Source organism: Pteropus medius, unplaced genomic scaffold (assembly GCF_902729225.1).
Source record: "Pteropus medius unplaced genomic scaffold, Ma_sr-lr_union100, whole genome shotgun sequence".
NCBI lineage: Eukaryota > Metazoa > Chordata > Mammalia > Chiroptera > Pteropodidae > Pteropus > Pteropus medius.
The window spans coordinates 11,603,503-11,617,843 of NW_024349799.1; the positions used below are offsets into that span (position 1 = coordinate 11,603,503).

Genomic DNA, 14,341 nt, shown 5'->3' on the forward strand with positions numbered 1-14,341 from the left:
GGCAGGGTGCAGGGCCTTTGCAGCTCTAGTCCTGCCTATCAGGGAGCACTCATTATAACTCTCTGGATGGGGCCAGGGTCACATAAATCCCATCATGAGGTTACTATGACCAAGCCCCACTGTGAAAGGGGTTACTATGATTCACCACCTTGGCAGCCATGAGAGAGATGGATGGGGCAGCTTCAGGTCCCCTTGCTTCTCCAAGGTCCAGGCTCTGAGGTGGGAACTTAGAATTTTAGGCCACAAGATATGTTGGAAGCATCTTTTTCAACTTTTGCATTTTGCAACTAAGGGAATTGAAGTCCAGGGTATTTAAGTGGTTTAATGAAGGTTGTGCAAGAAACTCAACATTGGTGTCCCCTTCTGTCTCTGCCCTCACCCTTTCAGCCAATAACCAACCTCTAGTCCCACAGAGGTAGGTGTAGATACCTGCAGACCTTCAAGGTGATTGCAAGATCTCTCTGTTCCCGTGGTCGCCCTGGTGCATGTATTGACCAACCTTGATCTGGGATCCATATCTGACCCCTGCCTCTGGCTCTTCACCTTTGGGGACCCATGTTTCCCCCAACATCTCTGTGTTGACCTCTTCCGTACCTTGACCTTCTTTTATTGACTTTGGCTCGTCTCATCCATCTCACTCTATTGGCATAGAATTCTCTACCCCAGCTACTTTAGGAAACCCAATGTCCAGTCTTGGAGTTCCAAGGATCAGAAATTCAAATTAAGGCATAGGATTAAAGGCAATATCCAGTAGTTCAGGACCTTTCCTCTTCTTATTGCTGGATATCTGATTTGCATTTAGTAAGAATTCTATGATGACACTGACAACCTTGCTCAACATTTTCTCCAAAAGCCAAGAGCATCTCTTCCATTTACTGGAATCTTCGTGAAAAGATTAATATATTTCCCTGCTGCCTAAGCCCCACATCCTGTCTTCTGATAACCCTAGGCACCATCCCAAAGAGACTCTGCTGACTTTCAATCCACCTGAAGCTCCCTATGGTCAACTGTGCCATGAGGCCTCCAGACAGGCAATATGACTTTTGGTCACATTCACAGAAGTACAGAATTTAGAATGAGAGAGTCGAAGTTCCATTAATGAGACTGTATGTGGAATAGCATATTCAGTGTTGAGTGTCACAATTGAAGAAGGGGACAGAGTGGAGTGACTCAGGAGACACTTGATGTCATGTCATATTAAAGTGGATGGTTTCTCCTAGAAATGATGTAGGGCGTGCCATAGCTGGCTAGGAGCCAGACTCAAAGGCTCAGTTCACAAGGGCTGGTAGAGGAATAAACACCCACTAGCTGGACGAAATGGGTGGCTTCCTGGACAAGCACGGTGTGGATAATTCATCTTTCAAGGAACAAACAGAAACCAGAAAACACCATTCCAGAAACTCTAATGCTCTTTTTGGGAAGTTCTCCCGCCCTCTAGACCCGCAAAACCAGCAAGACCAGACACCCCCACCCTCAACGCTGGCGACACCATTGCCTAGTGTGAGACCTTCGCCTCGGGCCTCAATGTTCCCACAAGTAAGACAGGGATCCTAGATAAGTTCATCCTTCGTGGTTTGGCCAGGGGAGTAGAGCTATGGGAAGATGCGGTGGGTAGAGGGGCAGGGAGCAAAGCGGAGTGTGGCCAGGGTTCAGAACGTTTACAGGTGGTCCCGCGAGCCCTAGCACACTGGCCCCGCCTGTGCTAGCGACCGTGGAGCCTGGGAAGGGAAGGAACTGGTGGACGCCTGAAACAGAATCTGAAAAGCGAAAAAGAGAACACAGCAGAAGGAAGGGATTGCATACGTGAGGATACCAGAATCCCACTGCCAAACCCCAACCTCAAACGCCAGGCACGGACGGGGTTCGAACCCGCGATCTTCGGTTTACGAGACCGACGCCTTACCACTTGGCCACCGCGCCTGACAGCCAAGCGAGCGCTGGAAGCTCTCAGTGGAGGGGAAGTGGCGCAGGCGCGGGAGAGATGATGCCGGGCCTCTAGCCCCGCCCCTGGCCCAGCTGTTCGTTGGCCCCTTCAGACCCGCCATCTGGGACCCTAAGAGCGGCTCCGGCGCACCCGGGACTAAAGCCAAGTGCCTGCGTCCTGCTGATAACAGGACCCAAACCCACGGCCTTTGAGATCCCGGCCCCACTCCGCCTCCAGTGCCCCCGGGGCACCGTGCCGGAGGGGAGCTCAGTCTAAGGCCAGCGGGGCGCGGGGCCCGGAGCCCAGAGCCCAGGTGGAGAAAAACACTATTGACAACCCGAGGACCTATGTCTGTTACCACCGAGCGGAAACGGAGACAGCAGCCGCGAGCGAGCCAGGGCCAGAAATCTGTGTTGGCCTCTTAACTCACTCTGTGCCCTGCTTCGTGTGACCTTGGCCGGGTCGTTTCCGTCTGGTCGACAAGTTATGCGGGCAGCTCAAGTAGCTGGGGCCAAGTGGACCAAGAGCTGAGGGGGCAAGAAGGGCGTTGCAAGCGTGGATGGGACTAGCCCACGGAGAACGACGCAGGGACTTGGGAGGGATGGGGGCCAGGCTGCAGGGTGAGAGGAGGTGACCTTCCCTCGCGGACCCCACAGGAGGCCCGTCTGTGTAAGCAAAACCTTACACCTGCTTTTGCTCCCACCTTGCCCTTCAACTCCTGGCACGGGCCTTGTGCAGGAGACTGAGTAAATATCATTTTAGACAAATAGCCTTGCTCAGGAAGAACCCATGTGGCAAACAAGGAGATGGCCCAGGGATGTTCACGGGGACAGTACTAGTGGGAGCAAACAACTGGAAGTGACCTGAATGGAGGAATCTGATGATGTCTATACTGTGGAACAGGTCATCATTAAAAAGAGTCACTAGATTCAAAGGAATGATTATTAGCATAGAGGGCAAAAACACGTGATTTTAAAAAGCAAGATGTAAGACAATAAATACCACATATTAAAGGGAAAGACATACAAAGTAGGTAAAAGTAAAGACATGTGTAAAGGAGGGAGAGAGACTGGCTAGGGACAGATGACTAAAGGGACTTTAATGGTAACGTTTTGTTTTTATTCTATGAAAGAGGAAAAAAGCTGAAATGGTGGGAATATGAGTGCTTATGAAACTATACTTTTTTTGTAGATCTTGTATTTTCTTTAAAATAAAAAAGGCACTTAGGCCCCTTTGTCCTTGTCTGGCCTTCGGCCACAGTGTCTGTTCCAGGAGAGGTGCCTGGGGATGGGTGGGGGACGAAGAGCCTTCCTCTCAGGGCAAGGCAGGGCCAACTGCCAGCCTCCCTCTGGGCCCATCTTTCTGTACCCCAGTGACCAGGGAGGGGACAAAAGCCAGACCAATCGCAACATTGCCCACCCTGCTACCGCCACTGCCAAAGCTATTCTTGCTTATCTGTAGAGCTTTTTAAAAAGTATAGATTATACAGATTTGGGGAAACTACTTTTGTGTGTTCAGACATAACAAAATTTACCATCTTAAGTATTTTTAAATATAGTGTTAATTGTATGCATATTGTTGTGCAACATAAACTGGAACTTTTAATCTTGTGAAACTGAAACTCTGTACCCACTGAGCAGCAACTCTCCCTTCCCCTCTACCTCCAGCCCCTGGCAACACCTGTTTTTAGGAGTTTGACTACTCAGAGTATCTCATGTAAATGGAATCACACAGTATTTGTCTTTCTGTGACTGGCATAATATCACTTAGCATGTCTTCAAGGTTCATCCACGTTGTCACATATGATGTGATATCCTTTAAAACTCAATATTCCATTGTGTGTTTCTTTGCTTATTCATCCCACAGTAGACATTTAGTTTACTGCCGCCTCTTGACTATTGTGAATAATGCTGCAATGAATATGGGTTTGAAAATATCTTGAGATTCTCTCTTCAGTTCTTTTGAGTATATACCTAGAAGTGGGATTGCTGGATCATATGGTAATGCTAGTTCTAACTTTTTGAGGTACCTCCATGCTGTTTTCAATAGTGGCTACACACTTTACCTTTCCACCAGTAGTACACAAAGATTCTAATTTCTCTTCATTATTGCCAATACTTGTTTGTTGTTTTATAACGGCCATCTCAATGGGTATGAGCTATCACCCATGGTTGGATGTGCAATTCCTTGATTTCTTATGCTTGCTAGCCATTTGCACACCTTCTTTGGAGAAATGTCTGTTCAAGTTCTTTGCTAATTTTTTTATTTGAGTTATTTTTGGAGTTATAGTTCTTTATATATCCTGGATATTAGCCTCTTTTGAGATATATGGTTTGTAAATATTGTAGGTTGATTTTTCATTCTTTTGTTTCTTTTACTATACAAAAGTTGTTTCCTTTACTGTGCAAAAGTTTTAAGGTTGACGTAGTCTAGTCTATTTTTGCTTTCATCGTCTATGTTTTTGGTGTCATATCCAAGGAATCATCGCCAAATCCAATGTCATAAAATTTACCCTGTTTTTTCTTCTAAGAGTTATATCAACCTGGGTCTTATGTTTAGGTCTTTAATCCATTTTGAGGAAATTTTTTGTATGTGATGTAAGGTAAATGTTAAACTTCGTCCTTTTGCATGTGGATATCCCGTTTTCCCAGCATCATTTGTTGAAGAGACAGGAAACTTTTCCAGAGCATAGGGAATTAAAAGGACCTAGTCTTATCACTATAAGGAAGCACAGTGCCCACATTCATATGTGTAAAAGCACACTGTATTTATTCTGAGATACATTTTTTCCCATTTTAATTAGAAATCAGGATGGTAACTGATTATAAGTGATGGAGTCTTACAATTAATTGGCAATGTATATTTCTTTTTTAGTGGCACGTAGTGATTTTTAAAAGTCGATGAATTTGATGAAATAGAGCATATATAATACTGTTAGGAGAGTCGGATTCATATCTTCACATTTGTATATTTCATGGTGTCCTGATTTATCTCACCACTGTAGAACAAGTATTTCCCATGTCCTTAAAAGTGGATCATTTTCTCGACTGATGTACTATGCCGCAGGATGTTGATAGTGGGGGAATTGGATGTGGTAGGAATGGGGGTGATATGGGAACTCTCTGTGCTTCCCACTCAGTTTTGCTATGGACCTAAAACTTCTCTAAAAAATAGTCAGTTAAACACACACACACACACACACACACATAGAGTAAATAATTCTTGAACCCTTTGCTTTCTGACCCACCAGCTATGAGTCGTGCCCAACCCTGGGCTGCTTTGGGGTTGCTCCTTGGTGAGGTCACTATGGGTTCATCCAGGCCCACTTCTTAGCTAGGTAGGCCCAGGAGCCTGGTTTTGTCCTTCTTCCAGGAGCGAGCAGCCATAAGTGCATGGTCTAACTTCTGATTTCTAAATTTATGTGTACCATTTTTAATATAGAGCTTTTGCATTGGCAAAGATGCTCTGAAACTTGACTAAAAGGTGAGGGCTGGTTCCGGAACACAGAACTCCTTAGAGGGCAGGAATCGGGCCATACCTACCTCCATATAGTGCAATAGTAAGAGCATCCAGTCATTCATTCCTTCGACATATCTTTATTGAGCACCTACTATGTCTCAGACCCTGTTCTCAGTGCTAGAGCTACAGCAGTGACTGAGCAGCATAGATTCCTGCCCTCATGAAGCTTCCATTTTAAAATAAATAAGCAAAACATATCATCAGATAGTGGTAAGTACTAGGGAGAAAGATAAAGCAGGAAAGGAGGATTGGAAGTTCTAGAAGTGTAGATTGAATGCAGTCAACTTCTTTGCTGCTTTTTCCATCTAAAAGTGGAGTCTTTTCCCCCTCTCTTGGGATGTGGGCTGGCCGTCTGGTTTGCCTTGATCACTAGAATGTGGTGAAAGTGATGATGTGTAAATTCTGAAAGTTAGATTCAAGAGACCTTACAGCTTCTGCCTTCACTGTCTTAGAACCCTGTCCCAAGACTGCTGTGTAAGGTGGGCCATCTAGCTATTGAAGGATGAGGGGTCTCCCAACTGAAAGATAGCACCACCTGCCAGACATGTCACTACGGCCATCTTGGACCTTCTGGCCCAGCTGACCCTTTAGCTGAATGCAGCCGCATGCATATCCGGCAGAAGAACTGCCAACCTACCCACAAAATCATGAAAATAAATTATTCCTGTTGGAAGCCACATTTTGAGGGTGGTTTGTCACATAGCAATAATATAATAGTTTATTGACACAGGAGGGTACATACAAGTAACACATTTTTTGGTTCTAGGTTTGTGGGCTGAGGGTCATGCCCAGTGTCCCGTCAGGGGTCATTTAATCTCGGTTTCCTCATCCACAAAATGGGAGAGTTAGTTAGCTATTAGCTGCGGCCCTGCATTAGTTAAAAATTGAATAACCTTCTTCATTATTCACTGCCAAAGTTAGCAGGGGAGTGAAATGCCAGCTTGACCCTTTTTCCTTGGGTGCAGTAGCAACCTGACACTTTCCCTTTGGTCAAGTTTCACAGTCCCTTTGCCAGCACAAAAGCTCCAAATTAAGTCTGCCATTAATAGGGGAAAAATTAACACAACTGAAACCATCGTGGAAGCGTATATGGCCACATTCGTAGGCATTTAAATTAAGCCTGCTTTTCATACTTAAGGTTAATGCAATTTGATTTTTTTCTCTTTCTTCCTCTTCTCAGTGTTTAGTTCAGTGATCTTTTCCTGATGCCTCCACTTGTTGGTATTCACTCTTAAGATGCTTACAGGTGGCTGTGTAATTTAAAGAGAGGGCTCACCGGTGGATCATGGACTAAATCAAGCTCCTCAGAAGCCCCCCAAGCAAGGCAGGAACCTCAGCAAGCATCAGCAAGCAGCTGCAGGCTTAGAACCCCTTTGTTCCCTGAACGAGAGCCTGCTGCCATGGACAGTCAGGGCTCTCCATGGGGCTCCTGGACAGTTAGAGATGTACCCGGTTGAGGTCAGAAGACTCATGGACCAAGTCATTCCCACAGATGGGTCCTGCTTGGCTGGATTCCTTTTAGGAAAAATAGATCTTCTGAGAGGAAGCCTGGTAGAGAAGAAACTGCTGAAGATCTGCTATTTCATGCATCTATAACTGTGTAACCAACTATCTTAAAATATAGAAGCTTAAAACAAAACTTATTTTTCATGGTTCTCTGGGTTGAACAGGTCGTTGGCCAGGGTGTTGGGATGCCCGGCATCAGTTTGTAGCTTAGTGGGGGCTGTTGGGACCTCAGTTTTCCATGTGGCTGCTGGGGCTTCTTCATAGCATGGCAGCTGGAACATTTCAAGAGGAACGAAGCAGAAGCTTCCTTAAAGCCACTTAAGGCCAGAGCTCAGAAAACCCAGAATGTTACTTTTGCCACAAGTGATGCATTTTTGTACCTATTGACCAAAATAGTCTCAGGGCCAGCCCAATTCGAGGGGAGGGAAAATAAAGTCTACCTCTCAATAGGAGAATGGCCTGCACGTAGCAGATAACAAGGCAATGGTGACTATCTTTGGAAACTACCACAGCTGTCATTCATTGACTGTGACTTTGAGTGTAGACTCTGATTGGTGCTCAGCACTGGAACTAGATCCTACAGAAGATGCACAGAGATACGAGACGGGTCTCTTTTGTCTCCACCCCATCTCAAAAAAACAGACTCATCTTGAGTGCTCTCTACTAGATCCTCACCCAGTTTCCTTCCAGCCCTGACAGCTTCCAGAGTCGACACTCACAACACCCCTGCTCCACGACAGCAGGCCAAAGCACTGAGGGTCTGGCCTAGATGCTGCCAGAGCCCAGCAAAGCCCAGCTTTTGCTCTGTGGTGGCCTGCTGGACTGGAAAAGCCAAGTAGTGGGCCAGCTGGACTAGAATGCAGGGGACAAGGGTCTCACAGGCAACCCAGGGCTTAGTGGCATCCATCAAACAGGCTGTAGAAAGTGGTCTCAGACTTCAGCTCTGTGGATTTGGACCTTTCAGGAGCACCAGCATTTTTTTTTAAACCCAGAGGCCACACCAATGTCATGGAGCCCAAATCAGAACTCAGTATAAAAGTCAGAGCTTAGAGTGAAAGCCAGGGCCAAACCAGAGGTGGAAGGAGATAAAGGGGAACTTCCTGCAGCCCCAACCCGGCCACCTGGTTGGTTCCAGGTAGAGGCAAGGCTGGCTTGACGCTGGCTCTGGACTTTCTGGGCCCTAGAGCCCATAAATTTGCCCCGTTGGCTGGGACGCCTCAGCCCACATTAAGGTGCAGCCAGGCTAGCCGGTCGCACTCACAGTGGAACCACCATCCTTTCTGGAGCTCTGCTCATCAGTGCAAACAGGACATGCAAGTTTTCACCTCTGCACTCTTGCTCCCACAGTGGCCCACTGCTACGTCCTCTTTACAGCCCCTCTGCTCACAGAGAGCCCACCCAGCCTCCAGGGCTCCGCGCATGGCTGCCTCTCCCTGAAGTCTTCCCAGCCTGTCACCTGTCCCCAAGCTGAGCAACCTACTCCCTAGGCGAGTTAGTTGTGCCCTACTCTGGGATGACTTTCCCTTCTCAGTTGCCTGAGTATAAATTCTGGGTGACTTGTGGCTAGCCCCTGCGGTGGCTCAATTTCCTCATCTGTAAAATGGAGATACCACCCACTTCATGGTTGTTGTGAGGATTAAATGACGCAACTTAGAACACCGCCTGGTACACAGGTATCCCTAAGTACAAGAGAGCTAGCACGAACTGCCTAATTGTAGCCTCCTGCAGGCTGAGCACTGCATTAGGCACAGAGATTGGGGAGGGGAAGGAGTTGAAGGGGGTGGCATGATGCCAAATCCCGTTTGTCCAGGGCTTAAAAATTGAAGTGCAGACAGCCCGATGGACTGACTGGAAGGGAATATGCCTCAACCCTCACCACGTGCCCCGCTGCTGACCACAGGTCACTGGACCCAACAAGAATTAGTGGTGCTGCATCTGCTGCCCCTGAGGGCTCTGGATCTGCCCGAAAGTGAGGAGCTGTAGGAATAGCTTTTTCCACTCTTGGGTGGATGTAGCTTAGTCATTTTCTGGAGACAGTTTAACTGGGGTAGACCCTCCCAGCAGGGCTGTGAGAAGCCTGGCTCCACTGCCCAAGTGATCACCAAAACCTAGTGATTCCAATTCCTCATCTCAGCAAAAAAAAAACTCCAACGAAACAAAAAACAGATCTTACCTAAGTCCAGCCTGCCTCATCTGTCAGCAGCTTACCCGGTCCCGCTGCCACTCTGTGAAATTCAGCTCTGAACGGGTGGTTCCCAGGTATAGGATCCTTCAGTGGTCGCCACAGGCCTGCTCCCTGCCTGCTAGTTCTCTTAAGCCCTTTGCACCTGCCGTTCCTGCTCCCATGTCCTCCCCAATCTCCCTCACCTGGCCATCTCTTTCTCCTCCTTTCAGGCCTCAGTTGAAGTCTCCCAACTCCTCAGATGATTTCAGAAGTAATTGTGCACCGGTGATTCTAACCCCTGGCTGAATCACCCCATACTGGAATCACCTGGGGGGCTTTGAAAAAAATCCAGTGTCCAGTCCCACCCCGACCACCCGAATCTAAATCAGTGGGCTGAGGCCCCATACATTTTGGCGCAATTTGTTTTATTGTGCTTTGCTTTTTGTGCTTCACAGATGTTGTTTTTTACAAATCGAAGGCAAGACCCTCTGCTAGCAAGAAGATTACAACTCACTTTACTGCGATACTAGCTTGATTGAGGTGGATTAGAACTGAACCTGTAATACCTCCAAGCACCCTTGTTTCACCAGGCGCTGCCTCACCTGTCCCACCTTCCAGCCGTCACACCCTGAAAGGGCTGTGCTTTTTATAAGCCTTCCCCACATGTGGTTCTGAAATCCCACAATCCTTCAGGGCTCTGCTAAAACACCCCTTCCTTGGGGAAGATGTCCTTGACCCCCAGCTGGCCTCAATCCCTAGTCCCAAACTGCCAGCAGCCATCTGGACTTTTCCCTTGGTGCCTCTCATCACCCAGGAGTCAGCTGTGTCCCCTTCCTCCAGGAGAGAAGCCTATGCTGTATTTTCTGTACCAATTCCCAGTTCTGGGCACAGAGTTAGACACACACAGTGCCACGCAGCAGATTAAGTTGGTCGATAGATTTTTTTGCCCAGATATTTCTGAGCCATTCAGGAGACTTCGGCCTGGTCCCAGATGACTCTAAAAGGCTCTAAATTTGAGGGCCAGGGCGAGTTGGTGGGATGACAGTGCAACACTTTGCAGGAAATGTGACCTCTAGGGGGCGTAAGGAGGACATTGTCTGTAATAAGACTGTCAGGAACCAGTTCTCCAAGACTGGTGAGTGAGAATGTACCTGTGCAGAGGGCACGGCCTGTGCAGAGGGCACGGCCTGCACACACGCAGTTCTTGCTCCTACCTCTCTCCGGAATAGTAAACTGAGCTGAATTGTGTCGCCCAATAAGATACGTCAGAGTCCTATGCCCTGGTACTTGTGAATGTAGCCTTACTTGGAAATAATCAAGTTAAGATGAGGTCCTACTGGATTAGGGTGGGCCTTCGTCCAATGTCTGGTGTCCTTATGAGAAGAGCAACATTTGGACAGAGGGATACACAGAGGGAAGATGAAGACAGGGATTAAAGATTAGAATGATGCTGCCACAAGCTAAGGAAGGCCAAGTACTGCTGGCAACCACCAGAAGCTGAGAGTGTCTTGTTATAGATTATCCCTCAGAGCCTGTTGAAAATTAACCTTGCTGACACCTTGATTGTGAACTTCTGGCCTCCAGAACTGTGAGAGAATAAATTTCTATTGTTTTAAGCCACCTACTTTGTGGTACGTTTTTCCAGCCGCCCTAGAAAAATAATGGAGACACTTTGATAAGGAGTCTTTTGGGGAAGATAAGTCACACCTCCTGAAATCCAGATTCTCATTCTGCAAGCACTTATTGGATCCCCATCTGGGGCTTGGACACAAGCTACTCAGCTACCTCTCGTCACAACTCCACGGGTAGAAACTGCTATTTCCTTTGCTTTATTGACGAGGCAACAAACTCACAGAGGTGAGTACCCTGCCTCAGTCACACAGGGAAGTCACAGAGTGGGGGTCTAAACCTAGGCCTCTGAGTCCAAGAATCTTTCTGTGAACAGAGTCAGTGCTTAGAAAATGGTTAATTATTGCGAAACATCAGTAAATTGGAAGTTTGATACTGGGGTTCTTTAGCAACACCCCTGTCCCCACCCTGATCCCCAGGACACCATTGTGCTTCCCTCCACTTCCTTGACTATACCCTTGAGTTCACCTCCATGTCAAGTCCTTTTCAAGACTCCAGATCTCTACACACACCCCAAGGCAGGGCACAAGGGGGCTACGGCTTCTGGAAAGGCCAACAGTCACTTCTGGATGGCTGGGGACAAGGGAGAGGAGGCAGAACCAGTCCAAAGAAAACAGCGGCAAACTAAGAAGGAACTCATTTCTGAAACTGGGGTGCAAGGTAAGCACTGAGGAATTGGAGACACCTGACTAGTAACAGAGGAGCCCTGAAAAGGGTTGAGGATAGGGTTGCCGGATTAAAAAAAAAAAAAGGTGCCAGGTTAAATTTGAATTTTAGATATACAATGAGTAATTTTTTAGTATTGCATGGGACATACTTAAACTAAAAAATTATCTGAAATTCAAATTTAACTGGGTATCCTGTATTTTTATTTGCAAAATCTGGTAACCCTAGTTGGGAAAGAAAGGAGGATGGAGGGAATAAAGGTCCAGGAGATGCAACTCCCAGTGTTGGAAGTTGACTGGAGCCCAGGAGGCCGTGCCAGTCCAATGAGTCTCCTTCCTGCCCTGGCAGACCCCAGGCACAAGTCCTATGTGGGCAAGTGCAGGGGACTGGCCCTGCTTATCCTGAGGGTCTGGCCAACAGAGAAGGCAGAGTCATTTCCCGATGCTGAGCGTGGGTGACCTGTGAACCCTTTCGACACCTGGAATCTCATAATAATAAGAGTAGAGGTCAGAAATCTGGGGGTCTGGGCCAACCAACCTGGAGCCACCTTGGTACACTAGGCTTGGGCTTTGCAGGACCAGCACTGGCTGATTGGTGTGAAACCGGGCTCAAGTGGAGGACTTAGGCCTGTGATCCAGGGAAGTCACGATGGCTGGCGTGGAGGAAGATGGAGCTGGGATCCCATTAGAGTGAACAGAGCAAGCCGAGCCCCCTGGGAGGCCTGTGCTGGGAAAGTGGACATGGTTGCAGCAAGGACAAAGTTTTCAGACCTCAGAGGCCCGTGGCTGGAATCGCAGTGTTACAGGAGCCTCTAGGATCTGTATCTCCTCTTCCAGTGATAGACTAAAATGAGGGTCTGCAAGATCACCCCCTGCTCCTGGAGGACAGGAGGATAGCACCAGCCACCCCGGTATGCTAGGTGAGGCCTGCTCTCCTTAAGGGGGGTGCTCTATCCCCAAGAGCTCTGAAACCAGGCCTCACCTCTTCCACTCTCCCTTCCCCACCACAGAAACTCACCATCAAGTCAGGCAAGAAAAGCAAACTGTTTATTTACACCTTGGTCTGTACATTAGAGTTCCCGAAGGAGCCTGACTCTGAGTGCCTCCTTTTGGGCTAGAAGCAGGCTGGAGGCAGAGAGCTCGGGAGCCTGGGACGCAGCGTTGGGCCTCATCCCACTCTCCCCACCTGGGACCTGGAGGTGGAGGTCTCACCTGAGCCCCAAAGCTAAGCCTGCTTGCAGATGGAGGCTCCTGGGGCAAAAGACTCAAGTGGAACCCCACAGAGAGTCAAAGCCATCTGACCAGCCGTTGGGCATGAGGCCACATACACAACTTATTTCATCTGGGCCCCAGGAGACCCAGCCAAAGAAGTGAGAAGAGCTGGGATGAAGGGAGCCAGCAGGCTGTGGGCGAGTCTTGAGCCACGCACAGCCCGATGGCGGTCCCGACGTCAGTCAGGTATTTAATGGCACCCGGGTCTGAGCACCTTCGGCAGACGAGGAAGAGCTAGGCAGTTGTTAATGGCAAGCAGGGGCAGCAGCTATAAGCCTCTTGTCCGAAGTTGTTCTGACACCAGATGGTGGCTCTGAACCCAGGCCCAATGCCAAGCGCTGGAAGCCACACAGCCAGAGCTTCCTCTGGGCCCACAGAGCTGCTGTGGACCCCTGACATCCCCTCCAGGCCGATGCCCATGTTAGAAAGGTGCGCTCTGCTTTCTACAGATGACACCAACCCAGGAAGAGGATTGTGGGAGAAGCTGCTTTACACAAAGTCACCCTTTTCTGAGTGCAAGGTTTCTAAACTAGCAGCAGCCTGGACAAGGGACTAATTGGGTCTGAGCCCCGCAAGCTTAATGAAAAACCGTAATGAAAAATTCTGCACAATGTGACCACATCTGCACAGCTGAGTGAGCAAAGGGGCAGTGGACCCTGATTCCTGTGGGTAAGCGTGCTGGGACACCTGGCTGGGAGCAGACCGTACATGTGGCGGAGGCACGTGGACACAGAGTGGGACACTTTGTACACATTTACGGGGCTCGGGAAGGGCCAGGGTAAATGAGAGCTTGTAGAAAAGGAGGGCAGTGGCAACGTGGAAAATCCTGTACTGTGGTGACAAGGAAGGAAGAAAAAGGCACAAAGACGACACCCCCCAAACCATGCAGACAAAACACAGCCTGTGCAGCACAGCAGAGCAGAGGGTCCCCGCAGGAGGAATGGTCTCTGGGGACAACAGCACTTAGATCCTGCAGGGGTGGCCCTGGATGCCATTCCCAGCCACCTCCTCCCGGTGGCTTGGGGTAGACATCCTTCGGTTAGTCACAATGGAAAGTGAAGCACAAGGTTGGAGCGCCAAAATCGTGTGGCATCATGCTTTGCAAAGGTCTATACTACAAACCTTTCTAGAGAGCAGTCTATTATCCTAGGTAGGCAGCCGAATGTGGCACAAGGGCCTGAGTTGTCCTGCCACGCAGGTAGGGCAGGCCTATTGTCCTGGCCTCTTCTGCTCCCTGCCCTTGCAGGCACACATTGGATAGCCGGATGGCAGGACCTGGAGATCCCTAAGGTCAGCGGAGGGAAATGACGTGCTCAAAGTCACCTAGGAGGGCATGGCCCCTCTACCTTGAGGGCCCTCAGCAGTGGGCCTCAGTCTCATCAGCCTGAAGCATTGCCCTAGTGGGGCTGCCCTGGTCCCAAAGGAGGAAAGGCCAGGAGGATGCCAACAATGAAGTTCTGAATGGCCCCCTCTCCTCGATCTAAAACCCACTTCAGGCCTTTAAAACTGTCACTGCAGGTTTGCCAGGACAACAAAGCCATTTCCTTGGCATGGGGACCATCCAAAAACTTCCCCTGTTCCAATCACATCTACAGTTAGCTTTTGGGTTTAATTTGTTAATGCATTAAACACACATTCCGATGGAGCACAAAGAGAGGGCTA

The 14,341-nt window shown here is 48.7% G+C and overlaps 1 non-coding gene across 1 annotated transcript; it reads right to left on the minus strand.

Annotated features, from left to right (window-relative positions):
- Positions 1-1,848: 1,848 nt before the first annotated feature.
- On the minus strand, positions 1,849-1,920 carry TRNAT-CGU (transfer RNA threonine (anticodon CGU)). Its single transcript has one exon. It is a non-coding gene; the product is annotated as a tRNA-Thr (tRNA).
- Between the last annotated feature and the right edge of the window lie 12,421 nt (positions 1,921-14,341).